This window comes from Capsicum annuum, chromosome 6 (assembly GCF_002878395.1).
Source record: "Capsicum annuum cultivar UCD-10X-F1 chromosome 6, UCD10Xv1.1, whole genome shotgun sequence".
NCBI lineage: Eukaryota > Viridiplantae > Streptophyta > Magnoliopsida > Solanales > Solanaceae > Capsicum > Capsicum annuum.
This window is the reverse complement of record NC_061116.1, coordinates 202599934-202618397: the sequence shown is the minus strand read 5'-3', so window position 1 is coordinate 202618397 and position 18464 is coordinate 202599934.

The window sequence follows — 18464 nt, the reverse complement described above, 5'->3', positions numbered from 1 at the left end:
CTAGACTAGGCCTCTAAACTAGAGAGGTTGGAAAGGGGAGGGGGGTCAGTACAAAAGTACTGGCACACAAAGATATTAAAGCAAAACATAAAATTTTTACAAAATATAGTTGAGAGCCATTAGAAAGCAATTTCATATCAAATCATTTGAAAGCACATGGGTGTAATGCAATAGTTTGTCCTCAATAATAATGAAATGTAAATGAGCTAGATGGAATACCCTACATAATGTACACCAACTGTTAAACCTCGATTGCCGCCGAGATTAGACTATAAGTGATGGAGAGACACAAAAGATCACACAGCATAGTATCTCGACCCAAGGGTAGTTCCTGAGAACACTTGGCCTGGGCTCCTACCTAGAGTCCCAATTTGGGAATGACATGAATTCAAGTACACAAGATCAATTAGCCTGGTACCAATATTCCGTGTCGGCAAATATGTTTTTCCACCGATGAGCACTTGTGTCTCAAATGCCTTCTTCGGGCATCCACCTTTCTTATGTAAAATCAATGCATTCAAATTTCATCTTATTCAATCACATGTTGTATTCTGTAGGGTATCATCATACCCAACTTACATGTCATCAATATCACAACCACATATGCATAATCATGTAAAAACCAAGGTGCTTCATCATTTACAAGTGGTGAACAATATTTATTTCAAATTCATGCTCTCTTTTCTTGATCACAATATAATATGGAGTATCGAAACATTATCATGGGAATTAGAAAACAATTTATCATTCATATTTATCAAACTTCCATGGAAAATCTCAAATCACATATGCATGGTTTTAACCATTGAAGTATATAGGCAAACAATTCCCATGACATAAAGAAAATGACTTAGAAATCATGTTGAAAGCAAGATATTAGCATTTGATTGAAAACCCCAATTTAAAAGCATGCATGTTCATAAAACTACATCCATGAGATTTTTGGATAACCCCTTGTACCTCTATTTCCAAGGATAATAGATGTTTCTTGAAGCTTGCGGATTGGTGATTCCAAATATGTAATTATCTTTGAAAACCTACGGTCAAATCATGAACTATTTGGGTTTTTATTTTGAAACCCTAAGGATAATCTTGAGAACTTTTGATGAAAGAATATGTATTTTGGGGTCCTTGAAACTAAATCTCGTGTTTTAGGGCTAAGTAAGGGTGGAAAAGGACCACTTTTTCCTCAACACGGAGTGTTTAAATTACCAAAATTCCTTACATAGGCACCGCCCATCCCATTACCTATGTTGACATATGCGCCGCCTAGACTATCGCCTATGTTTACATAGGTGCCGCCTAGGCTATATCCTATGTTTACATAGGCGCCGCCTAGGCTATTGCCTATGCTTTCCATTGGCCATGGGCGATTGGTTAGGCGACGCTTATCACTTTGAAGGGCCATAACTTCTTGCTCGGGTGTCGAATTTTAGCTAAATTAGTATCGTTGGAAAGATAAATCGAATACCTACCATTTGACACATAGTAGGATACCTAATTTGACATATATAGAAAGTTATGGTCAATGGAAGCAGACACACTTTATAACATCCACTAAAACTTAGTCGATCAAAATAGTTTCAACTTGTCCTTAAGTTGAAGGACCTCTATGGTCTAAATTCAAGCTTGAGTGGATTCACATGCTACACAATAATTAACATGTCATATTGGCATGGCATTTAATGGCTTCGGGATTAGTAACACATCGAAATCATGATCTATATTGTAGCCTGAATTGTGGGGCGTTACATATAAGCTTTTTGCCTAGAAACCAAAGTTTATAACCTTTAACACCAGTCTTATAACCCATAAATAAGCACTTGACAGATCTAGGTTCCAACTTTTCATTATTAACATGAGTATACGCAGGACATCTAAATATCCTCAAATCAGAATAACTAGTAGGAGTACAAGACCACACCTCTTGTGAAGACTTGTTATCAATTGCGACAGAGAGAGAGCAATTAATTAGAAGGAAAGTTGTGGAAGCAGCTTCAGCCCAAAAAGACTTGGGTAAACCAGCATTACAGAGCATACAACACACCTTCTCTATTATAGTCCTATTCATTCGTTCGGCCACACCATTCTGCTGTGGAGTATGATGAACTGTCAAGTGCCTCACAATTCCTTCTGACTTGCACAAAACATTAAATTCATTAGAATAAAACTGTAAATCATTATCGGTTCGAAGGTGTTTTAGTTGCTTACCTGTCTGCTTTTCAATCATAGTGTTCCACCCCTTAAAAGTAGGAAACACATCATTCTTTTTCTTCAAAAAGAACATTCAAACTTTTCTAGAATAGTCATCAATTATAGCCAACAAGTAATTAGCACCTTCTCTAGAAGGTACTCTAGCATGACCCTAGAGATCAGAATGAATGTAATCAAGTGTGGCCTTAGTTGATTGGATGCCTTTAGTGAATCTGACTCTCTTCTGCTTCCCGAAAACATAGTGCTCACAAAATTTTAATTTGTTAATACTCTGCCTATCAAGAAGTTCTCTCTTTCTTACTTCAGCCATCCCATTTTCACTCATATGCCCCAAATGCATATGCCAAAGTTTTGCAACATCACTTTCTGATAGAGAGGACGTAGAAACAACTATAACACCTGTAACATTAGAGCCTTGCAGGACATACAAATTTGTAGACTTTCTCTATCCCTTCATCACAACAAGAGAACCTTTGGTAACCTTCAGGATTCCACCTTCACCAATTTACCTATAACCGTTTGAATCAAGGGTACTCAAGGAAATAAGATTTCGCTTTCGGTCTGGGATATACGGCACATCACCAAGTGTCCTCACAGCCCCATCAAATATCTTGATCCTGATTTTTCTAATTCCAGCTATCTTACAAGGTGTGTTATTTCCCATCAATGCAGCACCTTTACAGACTATTTAATATGTTGTAAAATAATCCTGATTACGACACATCTAAAATGCGCAAGTTGAATCAAGAATCCAATTCTCACAGGGTTTGGAGTTACCATCAAAAACTACCAAGAGTTTTCCATCACTACCGCCATCTTCCACAAAACTAGCTTTACCGAACTTCTCTAGTTGGTTTCCCTTCAGTTTTGGAGATTCTCTTTTCTCTCTATTTTGTATCTTCCAACACTCAGATTTGATATGACCCTTCTTCTTGCAGTAATTACAGGTTTTATTTCTATTTTTGGATTTTGACCTATTTCTATTATCACCCCTAGAATTCCCCTCACGAGTCTTTTCTCCTCAAATAATGAGACTATCTTCTTGAGTCTCCGACCCATTCACAAGATGCTTTATCTTCTCCTCAGAGAACAACGCATCATGGAATTCATCAATTATTAGGGTATCACGACTATATAAAATCGTATCCCCAAAGGTCGTGTATGATGTAGCCATCAAACATAAAAAAATCAATCCTAGATCTTCCTCATAGTACTTAACCTCTAGAGTTTCTAAATCAGAGATGATTTTCTTAAATACAGATAGGTGATCCTCCAAGGACGCACCCTTAGACATGCAGTGGGAATAAAGTTGTTGCTTGAGATACAACTTACTTGTTAGGATCTTCATCATACATAGTGATTCCAGTTTCAACCACAACACATCGATTATGGTCTCCTTCAAAACATCTTGTAGAATTTGATTGGATAAATGAAGGTGGATTTGAGATAGATACTTTAGATCCTTACATTATTTGTCCTTGTTCATCCAATATTACATCATTTGTCCTCGTTCGTCCATTATGAGGGTATCTTTTTAAACCCTAATAAAGTACCATCCAATTCCATATGTGGGAGCATAACCCACATCTTAACCTGCCATAACAAATATTTGGTGTTGCGATCCAATAATAGAATATCATACTTCATGGTTGTCATCCCTGAGAAAATAATCAAACAGGCTCTGATACCATTTTGTTAGAAATTGGGCAGATATAAAGCAAACCATAAGAATAAAGAAAATAAGAACACACAGATTTACATGAAAACCCTTGCGGGAAAATCCACGGGTAGAGGAAGAGGATATTTCACTATAATGAAAGGAGAGGAGTACAATGTGGAGAATGAGTATTTTATAGATACCCAAAACAACTCACTAAATGCACTTATATAATATGTGCATACAAAAAAGTCCTAGGCCCAAAAAATATAAAGGTCCACGGGCTTATCATCCCGATCCCTATGCTACCACTACATACCCCATTGAAAATCACAGACATAGGTCGCATCGCGAAACTTTTTAGGCCGGATCAATAAGATTTGGATCACAACTCTAACAAATAGACATGACTATTCATAAAAGATACATCTTTCGATGAACCACTGCCCCCTTTCCCAAGAGGCACTTCATGGCTATATACCTGCATTTTCCACAAGTTTAGTACAGAAATTTTCTACATTAAAATAGGTTTTGTCTTCCTAAAAACTCTGTGTGATCATCTCCCATCTAGTGAGCTCAATAAAACCTAAAACATTTGAGGTACCGCTACTTTCTGGTTGTGAAGCTATTTTATCCTGGGAGAAAAATTCTGCAACCTCCGGTAGTTGAGAGGAATTATTTTTTTAAGGTCACTTCGTGAATTCGAAGGACTTTGCTTATTCTGTTTCATCTTATTTGTTAATAATATAATACACTTCTTTGGTAGTTCATAGTGAACTTGTGTTGAATGTATTGGAAAACTTCATAAGTGTTCCTAAAATGTCTTGAACTTGTGTTGAAGTTTAGTGAACTAACATACTGATTTTGTTTACTCGAACCAACAATCTTGAGAAAATAATCTGTAATTTGTATTGTTTGATTTCTGGAGATTATAGCTTTACACTTTCTACTCCGTTTGAACTTAACAAGTGATTTAAAGACATAAAAACTTAATCAAAAGTTAAAAGCTCATTCGGTACATGATTTGGAGTCATAAATACATCATCGTTAAACCAAAAACAAGGTATGTTTAAAGTTGCTACAACTTTATAAGTAGTATTTCAATATACTAAAGTTGATTGTCTTTTTGTGATAGGAAAATGACTATTGACAATCATGTGAATGATGTTGGGATGAGTGTGGCAGAAACTAATGTTGTCACAACGAGTCGTATGAGCGCTCCGCAAGCAATGGGACCAATGGAGAAATTCAAAAAATTCATGGGTATTAATTTTAAAAAGTGGCAACAGAAGATGTTCTTCTACCTTACAACCTTATATCTTCAATGATTTATATCTAAGGAAGCTATAGAGTTGCCCAAGGGAACTTCGGACCAGGAGAGATTTATTGTTATTAAGGTGTGGAAATATTTTGATTTCCTATATAGGAATTACATTCTATGTGGCCTCCAAGATGATCTATACAACATTTGAAGTGGAATGAAGACGTCAAAAGAGTTGTGGGGTGCGCTAGAAAGAAAATACAAGACTGAGGATGCTGGAACCAATAAGTTATTTGTTGCAAGATTCCTAGAGTATAAAATGATTTACAACAAGTTGGTTGCATCTCAAGTACAATAACTGCAAGTTATCATCCACGATCTCCTTATGGAAGGTATGAGTTTGGTAAAGAACTTAGTTGAACATATTAAAAATGTTTTTAATAGTTACATAAATTTTATTGTAGGTTTAGTTTTGAACGACGCATATCAAGTCACGATAATAATAGAGAAGTTGCCACCTATGTGGAAGGACTTTAAGAACTACTTGAAACATAAATAAAAGGAGATGACAGTCGAAGATCTCATAGTGAGACTGCTCATTGAAGATAACAACAAAGTCATGGAAAGAAGGTCAAAAAAAAATTCTGCAATGAATGGTGCAAACATTGTATAAGATGAATGTAACAACTCAAAAAAGTGAAAGACAACTGGATAAGAAAGCAATCAATCTAAGAAGAAATTCAAAGGCAAATACTTTAATTGTGAAAATATTGGCCACAAGTCAACAGATTGTCATGCCCTAAAGAAAGGCGAAAAAGAAGGACCAAGCAAATATGTCTAAATCCAAGAACGAAATAGACAATCTGTATGTCATGCTATCAGAATACAACTTGGTGAGAAATCCTTGAGGATGATGGATGGATTTGGGTGCTAACCACCACATTTTTGAAAATAAGGAGTTCTTTACTGCATTTGCTCTTGGTCAAGGTGAAGAGAAGATTTATATGGCAAACTTTACAACTGCAAAAGTTGAAGGAACAAGAAAGGTTTGCCTGAAAATTACATCAGGAAAAGTGTTTACTTTGAAAAATGTCCTGTATGTACTGGAGTTACGGAAGAACTTGATTTTTGTATCATTTCTTGACAAAAATAGATTTAAATATGTATTTATTTTTGGAAAAATTATACTTAGTAAAGGAGAAGTGTACATAGGAAAAGGCTACCTCACTGAGGGCCTATTTAAGATGAATGTAATGAATGTTGAAATCAATAAAAGTTCTATTTCTTCTTACTTGCCTATGCCTGATGATTTGTGGCATGAATGATTAGGACATGTCAATTACAAAATATTGCGAAAACTTATTAACTTAAAAGTTTTGCCAAACTTTGAGCGCAATAAATCAAAATATTAAATGTGTGTGGAATCAAAGTATGCTAACCATCCGTATAAGTCTATTTAAAGGAATTCCAATCCCTTATACTTAATACACACTGACATTTGTGATATAAAGTCAATACCATCTCGTGGTGAAAAAAAGTATTTTATAACTTTTATTGATGATTGCACTGGATATTGTTATGTCGATTTGCTAAACAGTAAGGAAGAATAATAGATGCATTTAGGAAATATAAAATAGAAGTTAAAAACCAGTTAAAGAAAAAGATCAAAATGAGAAGAAGTTATAGGGGTGGAGAATACGAATCTCCATTTGCAGAAATATGTGTAGAGAATGTAATTGTCCATCAAACTACAACCCCGTATTCAACTTAATCTAATGGAATTGCGGAATGAAAAAACCAAATCTTAAAGAAAATGATGAATGCCTTACTTATAACTTCAGGTTTACCGCAAAACTTGTGGGGGAAAGCTATCCTTACAGCTAACCGAATACTAAATAGAGTACCCCATAGTAAGACACAAGTAGTTCCATATAAAAATGGAAAGGAAGGAAACCCAACTTGAAATATTTCAAGGTTTAGGGGTTTCTAGAGAAAGTCCAAGTTCCTATGCCTAAAAGGGAGAAGATAGAACCTAAGACAGTGAACTGCGTGTTCATAGAATATGCTAAAAGTAGTAAAACATGTCGGTTTTTGGTTCATAAATCCAAAAATTTGGATATCACGAAAAATACGGTAATTAAATCAGATAATATTGAATTCTTTGAACATATTTATCCATATAAAACTAGACACGAATAATCTAGTGGGGGCCTAAACGACCTTGAGATAAACTAAGTAAGGATGTACATAATGATGAAAATCTAAAACGTAGTACACGCCAAAGAATGTCAACTTTATTTGGATTAGATTTTGTAATATTTCTCTTAGAAAATGAGCTTCAAACATTTAAAGAAGTGATAACGTCTTCAGACTCATCCTTTTGGAAGGAGGCAGTCAATAGTGAGATTGATTCAATCTTAAGCAACCATACGTGGGAGTTGGTTGATCATCCTCCAGGAAATAAACCTTTAGGTTCTAAATAAATTTTCAAAAGGAAAATGAAAGTGGATGATACTATTGACAAATACAAGGCAAGACTTATAGTAAAAGGCTTTAAACAAAAAGAAGGCCTTGATTACTTTGATACATACTTGCCTGTAATGAGGATAACGTTAATTCACATATTAATTGGCTTTGAGGCGGTATATGGTCTTGAAATCTATCAAATAGGTATGAAAATAGTATTCCTAAATGAAGAATTGGAGAAAGAAATTTACATGGAACAATCTGAGGGTTTTGTGGTTCTAGATAAAAAAAATAAGGTGTGTAAACTTGTTAAGTCACTGTATGGACTAAAACAAACACCTAAACAGTGTCATGCAAAGTTTGACTAAACCATGTTGGCAAATGGATTTAAGATAAATGAATGTGATAATTGTGTTTACATTAAAGACATTCCAAATCACATGGTCATTATTTGTTTGTATATGGATGATATGTTGATAATCAATAGAGATATTTCTGATATAAATTCTACAAAATGAATGCTTGAGAGAAAGTTTGATTTGAAAAACCTTGGAATTACGGATGTGATTTTAGGAATAAGAATCTATATAACTTCACAAGGATTGACATTGTCACAGTCTCATTATATCCAAATGGTACTTGAGAAGTTCAAGTATTTGGAATTTGTTATTGCCAAGACTCTATTGGACGTGAGCTTTGCACTTCAAAAGAATAAAGGTGAAAGTGACTCACAGTTGGACTATGCAAAAGTGTTAGAATGTTTGATGTATATCATGAATTGTACACGACCAGACATAGCATATGCTATTAGTAAGTTGAGTCGGTACATAAGTAATCCCAGTAAAACTCATTGGATGGCAATGAAAAGAGTTTTGGGGTATCTTAAATACACTCAAGACCATGTTTTGCATTATATTAAATATCCTACAGTAATTAAAGGATATAGTGATGTAAATTAAATCACCGGATCAAATAAAGTAAAATTAATGAGTGGATATGTATTTACTAGAGGTGGAAGAGCAATCTCTTGGAAATCGTCCAAACAGACATATATTGCATGCTCCATTATGGATCTGAGTTTATTGCATTAGATAAAGTCGGTGAAGAAGTAGAATGACTCCAAATTTCTTGGAAGATATTTATTATTAGACCAAACCAGTGGCACCAGTATGTATACACTGCGATAGTCAAACGGCAATAGGTAGGGTAGGGAGCATGATGTACAACGATAAATCTCATCATATAAAATAGAGTCCTAATACTGTTAGAGAACTTCGCTCTAGTGGAATTATTACTATTGACTATGTAAAGTCAAAGGATAATGTGTTGGATTCACTTACAAAAGACCTATCTAGAGAGGGAGTTGAGAGTATATCTAAGGGAATGAGTTTACGACCTAAGACAAGTCAGCATGGCGATAAATCTACCTATCAGACTGGAGATCTGAAGAGCTAGGTTCAAGGATATCAAACAAAGTTGTGTCTGATAGGTTTAGTATTGTCAATATACCCAACCTATTCTCATGATGTAGACAATGTTTAGTAAACAAGGATAAGACTTATGGTATGAAGTCTTTTAATGATTATCTAAATTTGATATATTTGACCAAATGTTTTAATCTATCAGATTGAAATCACTTATGTGAGGGTGAAGTGGAAGTCGCTTCAAGGAAAATGTTAGTAAAGTTCTATTCTCTAAGCTCTCATGAATTCATGGCTGAATCGAACAAAATTCTGAGAACCATAAATGGTAAAAGACTGGGTATGTGATATGTGTTGTCTAGGTGTATATTAAATCTTGATGGTTCAAAGATATCAAATCTATTGATTGACCGAGTGCATCCAATGCATGTTCACTACAGAAAGTTCAAAGGAAAACACACTTGTCCAGATACAATCAGTCTTTACTTGATGATCACATACTTGTTCGTAAAGTTTTACAAAGAATACCCATTCTCCATTCATGTGGGGGATTTTTGGGTTCAAAATTAAAAGTGTGAATAGAAAATGAAGGGAATTAAGTGGAGGGAAAATTGAGATAACACTTATAAAGGAAAGTGTACTCAAAAATAAGGAAAGTATACTACTTCTCCCACATTGGTGGGAGACTAAAACCTTAATTTGTTTATATTAAGAAACACAAACTCCACATGGTTAGTGAGACAAGAACCAAGAGGCACCTTGCTCTGCTATCGTCATTGCTCACTCAGCTCGGCTTTGGCTTCGGCTTCAAATTTGTCAAATGATCAATGAGATTAATTTTTTAGATAAAGTTTATTTGGTAAATCAAGTGATCTAAGAATCCAAAGGAAAAATGCACTAGTTTTTTGTTCCTCTATTAACGTGCATGCATATAGTGCAGAAACAACTGCAGAAACGCGAAATGCTGCCTCAAAAGGGATACAACCTTTTTAGGAAATGACACAATGTTTTGGGAAAAGGTATGACTATTTGGATGGTTGTGTCTGTTCAAAAAAGACACACTGTTTCGAATGGATAGACATGACTATTTAGAAAAGATACACCTTTCGATGAACCACTGCCTACTTTCCGAAGAGGCACTTTATGACTATATGAACCTGTATTTTTTCACAGGATTAGCACAAAAATTTTCTGCATTAAAACACTTCTTGTATTCTTAAAAACTCTATGTGATCATCTCTTTGAAGAAAACCAGAACCTTTGACGTACCGCTACTTTCTGGTTATAAAGTCATTTTATCCTGGGAGGAAAATTCCGCAACCTCAGTTACTTGAAGGGAATTATTTTCTTAAGGACACTTCATGAATATGAATGACTTGACTTATTACGTTTCATCTTATTTCTTAATAATATAACACACTTCTTGGATAGTTCATAGTGAACTTATGTTAAAGGTGTAGGAAAACTTCATAAGTATTCTTGAAATGTCTTGAACTTGTGTTGAAGTTTAGTGAACTAACATACAGATTTTGTATACCCGAAGCAACATACTGCTCCAGTATCCTGGCATTCTTTTGGTTTTTCTAATTTGCTTGATTTCAGGTTGGGTTGAAGTATGGTGAATATGCAATAGTTATATAGATTATACCAGTTAAATTTCTTATTAGGTGGTTATTTTAGCTTGTAGTATGAATTCAGATGCCTATTAAATCTTGCATTTTTTGATTACTACAAAAATTAAAAGAAAAACAACCTTGTATATTTATACCTACAATGTGCAAAGGGATCTATGTTGCATAGACAGTGGTCCTGGAAATTGAACTTGAGAAAAAAGAAATTGCTCTCTGATCTATGGTGAAGTGTATTTTGTAGTCGTAGGTGAAGTAACTTTAGGCTTTAGGGACGTATAGGGATCTTATTAACTTAAATTTATTGGAGTGAGTCCAGATAGAGTACTTAATTTGTGTTTTACTGAGTCCTTCCAATGCATGATTTAAGATTATTTTTCCTTTTTTTTGTATATATTTTTTGATTTATAAATTTATGGAAGAGTTTCTATGAACAAACCGTCTCCTCGCCCACTCTAACTTCCCCTTCCTTTTGAAACTCTCACGATACTTTTGTGTTAAATGTTTTGCATTCTTTCCCTATCGAAAGGGTTGATTTGAGGAATTAAGTTAAAAAAAGTATAAAACAATAAGGAGAAAATTACGAATTTATTATCAATCCTTTATTTAAGGAAACAGACGACGGAGAAAGAAAGATAAATCCAAATATTTAAGGGAGATTTTAATTGATATATATATATATATATATATATATATAAATTCTAATATATAAATTTAAATTCTAATATAAATTTTAAAAAAATATTTTAAAATATTTTTAAAAAAATTGCTACAACTTACAATTAAAAACTTAATTCAATAAATATAAAAAAATACAATCACAATTTACAATAAATAATTTAAAAAGTACATACAAAATAATCTCTACATAAAATAATGGTAAATTGACGCAATGTAACAATTTATGATCCAATTTGACATCAAATAACGAAATTTAACCTTTCTAGTGAAAATAAATATCATATAAACATTTTCTCTCTTTTTTTATGAAATGTTCTACAGTATTTATATCATTTTCTAGTGATTGCTTACTTTTTTGTTATTAAGGTTTCCCCTAGTTATAGATATGTAATGCCCCGATTTTCTAAACCAGAATGCTACACGGTGCTCAAGTTCCCGAAGGACCACAAGCTAACCCATGATTGATATCTGTACCTGTAACTTCATAATATACATATAAAATGTGGAAACGTGAACAAAGAGGGCGTAAGGTTCAATCTTGAATAATAAAATATCTAAAATAAGGTGGTATCACAGTACCAAAACAAAAGTGAATATACCAAAGTCTAAATCTGAAAACTCTATAATCATCTGAAAGCCTCTAAATTGTCTGAATAAGGAGTTGAAGGAACATGTCTCCAACTAACTCCCTAAACTGAAATTAAACTGAAATACTGGAATAATAAATGTAACAATCATGTCCTCAAAAGATAAGGACTCACTGCTTACTGAACTGCTACTGCTGATCTGGAATCTGCACCTCAGAACCTATGGTGTAACATAAAAAGAAAGCACCACAGCAAAAATACGTCAGTACACCTAAAGTACTGAGTATACGTGGGGGTAGGCTAAATGCATGGGGTTTATATGCATGAACAATCTAACGAATATGAACATGAGAATACATACATACATACATACGTAACTACTACTGAACTCGTGGAGATACTGACTACTTGAGTTTGAACTCTGACAACATGAGTTTCGTGATACTGAGATACTAAATGAATGCTAACATGGATGACTGTGTCTAAGAGTCCTAATTATGGGGAAAACTATCTGAGTTCCAAACTGTATCTGAACATCTAAGTCTGAGATCATTTCTAGCTAACGAGTGATCTCTAAAACTGATAATGAGAATACTAGATTGAATCTAAGATTGAGATCAAGCCTGTCTGTCGGGTGACCTCTAGATTTAATAATAAGCTTATGAATATGGGACCAAGCCTATCTGATGGGATGGTCCAGGAATCAATGGACCTATCTGAGTTCCTTACTGAGACCGATGACTGTATCTAACAGTCCTGATTCCTGATTTCTACTCTGAAGACTGATACAGAAACTGTAATTGTAACTGTGACTATAGCTGTGGGAGGTAGTAACCTAATCGACATTCCTCGATACTATACTGATGGGATCTAATATTTGCCCTAATTGGAAGGGTGTCAATACCGTGCCACGAGTAGAGACCTCTGCTATGGTCAAGCCTCTCTGACGGGCGACCCTAAACAGGAAATCAGGCCTAAGGCAATATAATAGTCAAGTATAGCCTTAATCTGATGGGTGAATCCTGTCCTACGCTGGCTACATAGTTCTGGAGTATAGGGATTGCTGCTAATGGCTCAGCCTTTATAACGAGAAAAACCACCATCCATGCACTCGCTCGGTGCTAGTCCCTACTCCCAACTGAAAGACTCTAAAAAGATTAACTGCACTGAACTGACTAACTGAACTGAACTAATTTATAAATTGATTAAGTAAGTTGATAATATTTTCTTAGCTGAACTAAGCTAAATTCACTGAGTTTCGTTGACTGATGAAAAAGCTACTTGAGATCTGAGGTCTGCTTGAGAGTACTGAAACTACTGAGACTACTGAACTACTGAGATTTCTGAGTTTTTCTGAGTCACGTGACTAACTGAAATCTATGGAGCATAGCTTGACTGAGGATGTCTTGAAACATGGCACTAGCTCTAGGCACACTACTATAGTTTTCAGGAACAAGTACCCCCAGGACTCAATGGAAGGAAACTGACACACATGACTGACTTGATCATAAGAGTAGAGTCCACAATTCATAATATCATAAGTAAGGATTTCATAATAAGAATGATTCTCAACAAACTATCACATGATCGGGAATGCACACAACATGTATATACTTGCATGGCTTCAATAACATGGTCATTCCATATCACAACAATATCATGTGCATCTCATACAACATCTTAAATTCAGGACAATAGCTTGGGGATCACGTTGAACATAAACTTAGAACATGGAATAGTCATTTAGGACTTATTATGTCATAAAAGCATGATTTATATTCCCTTAGTTATTTTCACAATCACCTTACATGCACATCTTAGGAATAGGTGGATTCATCAAGATTACAAATATTCAACCACCAATTTCACATATTTATACATTAAATACCACCATATCCTCACACAAAATATACAAAGATCCCATATTAGGCATCATCAAACTCCAACCATATGAACATAAACCACTAACAATATAAACATCATAATACATAATTTAGAAGATGGTTCTTGAGCTTCATGGATGAAAGGAGTCCATGAATCAACTTATGCATTCCTTTGAAGGATAATTCTTAATGATTGATGGAGGAATTTCCTTGAAATCGGATCTTCAAGCTTAATTATGCAACCCTAGTTGTTTTCATCTTTTAGTGTTCTTGGATGATGAACTTAAAATGTTAGTAGGGTTGTAATATAATTAGGAGCTATATATTTCATAGGGTTAAGTTTAGGGACATGTAAGGAGTGTTAAAAGACTTAATTAACCTCAAAATAACTCAAAATGGAGTGTTTAAGTCACTTGAAACCATAATATATGCACCGCCTATGATATCACATATATTTACATAGGCGCCGCATATGACATCGCCTAAATTTACAAAGGCACCGCATATGATATCGCCTATATCTAGATAGGTGCCGCATATGCTATCGCCTATATTTACATATGCACCGCATATTGTAATACCCCGAAAAAATTTTTGTTGAAATTTTGTGCGTAAATGTGTTGGGTTCTATCTTCTAGAGTGAATTATAAATTTTCCATACGGAATGTCTTAGATTATGACCCACCATTGCTTAGAGTATTGAATAAGCTTTCCAATTATATGTGGATCATCCAAAATGGACACCCGAGCGACGAGTTATGAACATTCCGATCGAACTGTGAATAGTAGTAAACAGTAAAATGTGCAGGAAAAAAGTACTGAGGCCTGGCGCATTTTTGCTCCAACTTAAAACAATCATAACTACTTCTACATAATTATCTGGGTGATCTAATATATATCAATGTAAATCTATGCGATTCCTCTTTCCAATGAAATTGGTTTCATCCAATTTGTCAATCGGAGCAAAAAGTTATGGTCGATCTACTTTAGCCTATCAAAAGTGAATTTTTGGGTCAACTTCAAACCACCATAACTCCACGTACACAATGATCTGGGTGAGATACTATATATAAATGGAAATATATGTGAGTCCTCTTTCTAATGAAATTGGTTTCATCCAATTTGGATATCGGAGTAAAACGTTATGGTTGATCTACTTCAGACTATCAAAACAGTCCACCAAAGGACTGATTCTAGAATTATTTGATTTTTAGGGGCTTTTTTGTCATCCCTCCTTACCTAAAATCCGTCCAAACCCTATATTAAAGCCTATTAGAAGCATTATATGTTATATTTCATCAAATTCCCTCAAAAATAAAATGCTAAGCTCCTACATCCAACTTCAAGAACCTCTAAAGTTCACCATCAATTCTGTAAATTTATTTAAGATTCCAAGTTCCTAGTTCAAGAACTTCAAGAACCTCCAAAGTTCAAATTTATTCAAGATTCCAAGTTCCTAATTCAAGAACTACAAGAACCATCATTCAAAGGCACAATTAACATCTCAAAAATGAGTATCGATCTAAAGTTCATCATTCAAGGTATGTGGGGATTTTCAACAAGAACTCTCTTTCGTTCTTGTGCCCAAAAGTAATTTTCTTTACAAAGGCATGATTTTTATTTGATTTTAATGAATTTGAAGCATGAACCCATATCTTATGATGATTATTATGAAATCTTGATGTTTATGATTTTGAAAGATGAATTTACATGCATGGAGATATAAAGCATGAATCTTGAATGATATTTACCATGATTTTGATATTCGGGTCATGAATCCCCATTGGAAATTGTTTTTTTTTTTGAGAAAGTGTGTGTTATAAGCACGTTGATATTGAATATTTGAGATATTTTTAATTAATGGACCTTTTGGTCCTAATGGAGTTGTTTTGAACTCGAGTGTGAAAGAAATCCACAATGTGGTTGATTTTGATAGATGGGAAGCATGATGGCTCCTGATGTATATTTATATATTACTAAAATTGTTTTGTTTTCGATTGTCTTTGAAATGATCTGAGCTAAGTCCGGGAGAAATCTTTAGCACCGAGTGGAAGGTATAAAGCGACCTTACTTCCCTAGAACTACGTGCTCCCATAGGAGTGAGCCTGAGGCTGATTTATATAGTGATCACTAGTTTGTGTGGATTTGATATCGATAATCCTACACTAATGGAAAGGATAGGACGGCTCTCCCCAATGTGGGTTGCACGTTGGACTCCATGTAGCTCATATGGATTATGTCGGTTATAGGATCTCCCAATGCGTGTGTGTTTCCTTGTGTCTATGGTGAATGGTGAAGTGATTTGAAAGTGGAATTGTGAAAGTTATTCTTTTGAAAGATTTAAATGATATTTACATTATGAGAATTGATATTCTTGATGAACTGAAAGTGATTGAAAAATTATATAATGATTCACATATGTTATTGTACTTATTTCATACTCTCATGATTATGATGATTTTCTTTGGGCTATGTGATTCTTTCATACATCCTGCATATTTCTTGTAAATATTTATGATGATGATGTTTATAGAACTGCATACAACCCCATATACTCGGTTCCTTTCCATGGTACTGACCCACATCTTCGGATGTGGGCTACATTTTCTCGGAATGTAGGTCCAAGTGCTCTGTTCCAGGTTCGACAGTGATTCTTTGAGCATGCTGTTCTACATCCTCTATCATGGTGAGTCCTCATGTTCTGAGGACGTGATGTCTGATGTTGGTTTCACGGAATTGTTTACATTTGATAACTGAGTATGAGTCAGTTGGGGCATATCTTAATGGCTCGCTGGTTTTATTGATTTTCTTAGAGGCTTGTCAGACTAGTATAGATGTTGGGAGTTGACTAATAAGTCGTATTTTGTTATCTTTCTGAAATTCTTTTATTCTTGGATGATGATTACTCTGTTGATATTTGAGGGTTATTTTTGGAAACCCCGTTAATTCATGTTGAACTAAATGAAAATGGATCAAAGGGTTAGCTTGGGGCTACTCATAGTCTCAAGCACCGTGTTCTGGGACCCATTTTTGGGGCATTACACATATGCTATCACATATGCTTTCCAGTGGCTATGTGCGATTGGTTAGGCGACACACTCTACTTCGCAAAGCCATAACTCCTAGCTCTGGTGTCGGATTTTGGTGAAATTGGTATTTTTGGAAAGATAATTATATTCTCTATAATTTGGTGGGTAGAAATATGTAGAAATACCACATTAACATAGAGTTATACTTGTTTAAATATGACCCTTACGAAATCAAACAATAAAACTTGATGGATTCAAAAACTCCTAGCCTGTATTACCTTAAGTGACTCATATGAACATGCTTAATGCATCATAAGCTATTTTATCGCTAGGATACTCATAGTAAGTTATGTACTCAAGTATGAATCACAGGATGGATGATTACATGACTGACATGATATGTAAATATATGAGTGAAGATACTGATAAATAGTACTTTCTCTACTGAACATATATATCTAATGCCTGAATATCTGACTGAGCTGAATCTTGAAAGCTTGACATATTATGCCATGGCACTTGATAACTAATTTATAACAGGAACATGAAAGCATCAAGAAAAGGTGGGGTATCTCGCCCTTGGGACACTATGTCCCTCTAGGAATGTTTACCTTGCTGGGATACTGGGGTGATGCATAGGGCATCTACGAACTAGATTATAACTAAACATTGGAGAGCTGAGACTAATGCATAATGCATGAACTGAACTAGACCTGCTAATGTTACTGACTAACTCATGTGGAAACATAAGCTCAAACGAGCGCAAGATATCTAACAATGCATACAATGATCATGAAAAACTTGTAACTTACCTGAATCTAGGTTGGGGAAATTTTCTGGATTATGGTGAGTCTGGAGTGAATAGAGTCGATTATGACGCTGACCACTATTGGTACTGGGATTTGCGGCCTACTCACGCGAATCTCTACCTTTCTGAGATAACACTCTACACTCCCGTATTCTGTGGCCTGGCTTACCGCACCCAAAACATACCTAACTCTTAGCTCTGCATGCACCTTGATGATTCTTGCCACACACTCCACAAAGTGGATAAGTATGCTCACTTCTAACATTACTCTGGGCTTTGGAGCCTAGCGCCCCACCATGACTAACATCTCCAAAGCTAGGTATGGGCACACTAGCTGAAGATGAAACAGGGGCTGAATTTTTCTGACTATGGTGAGAACGATTACCACTCTGCGACTCAGCCAGAGAAAAGCTGTAACTACCTGTTCTGAATCTCCTATTAGATTTCTCCCTCTCCTTAGACTTATCTACCTCTATCTACTGAGCATGCATCATTAACCTAGCAAGGTCCATGCCCCTATTGAGCATAGTTGTTCTGCACTTTTTCAATACTAACCCAGACACACCAGTCACAAACTTACTCATACTCGCTCTGGGGTCAGCTATCAAGTCAGGAGCATACTTATCTAACTGGTTTAACTTAAGACAACACTCCTTCACTGTCATGGAGCCTTGTCTCAGGTTCATAAACTCTTCAACCTTAGCTTCTCTCATCTCTAACGGGAAAAACTTATCTAAGAAGGCATTTTGAAATATTTGCCAAGTCAGGGGAGTTGTATCTTCCCCTCTGCTCTTCTTCCATAACACTACCCAATCATGAGCAATATCTT